Source organism: Triticum urartu, chromosome 4 (genome assembly GCF_003073215.2).
Source record: "Triticum urartu cultivar G1812 chromosome 4, Tu2.1, whole genome shotgun sequence".
Lineage (NCBI taxonomy): Eukaryota > Viridiplantae > Streptophyta > Magnoliopsida > Poales > Poaceae > Triticum > Triticum urartu.
In genome coordinates this window covers 290949380-290950136 of record NC_053025.1, presented here as the reverse complement: position 1 = coordinate 290950136, position 757 = coordinate 290949380, and positions in this window count along the sequence as shown.

The window sequence follows — 757 nt, the reverse complement described above, 5'->3', positions numbered from 1 at the left end:
TTTCGTGAGGCCAAAAATTATATATATAATTGCGATCACGATGAACAAGATGCATAGGATAAAACTTCTGATGAAATTCCAATTTCAATCGTTTGTAATTCCATGACCCCATATCATCACATAGCCTATACCATGTCGATGCATCTCCCTTCAAAGATAAAGGGAAGACATTCTTCTTAACAACATCTCCGGGTACACCTGCAAGCTTAAATAATCCACAAACTTCATCCACATATATTAAGTGCTCATCGGGATGCTTTGTTCCATCTCCTACAAAAGGATTAGCTAGCAGTTTTTCTATCATACCCGAAGGAATTTCAAAGCATACATTTTCATTTTCAGTAGGTTCAGTAGGTTGAGGAGCAACTCTTTGCTCTACTGGTCGGGGTGAAGATACCCCGAACAAGCCCCTAAGAGGATTACTTTCCATAGTAAAAAGTGACAGTAAATGTTAGCACACTATATAAAATTTTCCTTACCAAATTCCACCTACCAAAGGCACTTCACTCCCCGGCAACGGCGCCAGAAAAGAGTCTTGATGACCCACAAGTAAAGGGGATCTATCGTAGTCCTTTATAAGTAAGACTGTCGAACCCAACGAGGAGTAGAAGGAAATGATAAGCGCTTTCCAGCAAGGTATTCTCTGCAAGTACTGAAATAAGTGGTAACAGATAGTTTTGTGATAGAATAATTTGTAAGGAGCAACAAGTAACAAAAGTAAATAAAGTGCAGCAAGGTGGCCCAATCCTTTTTGTAG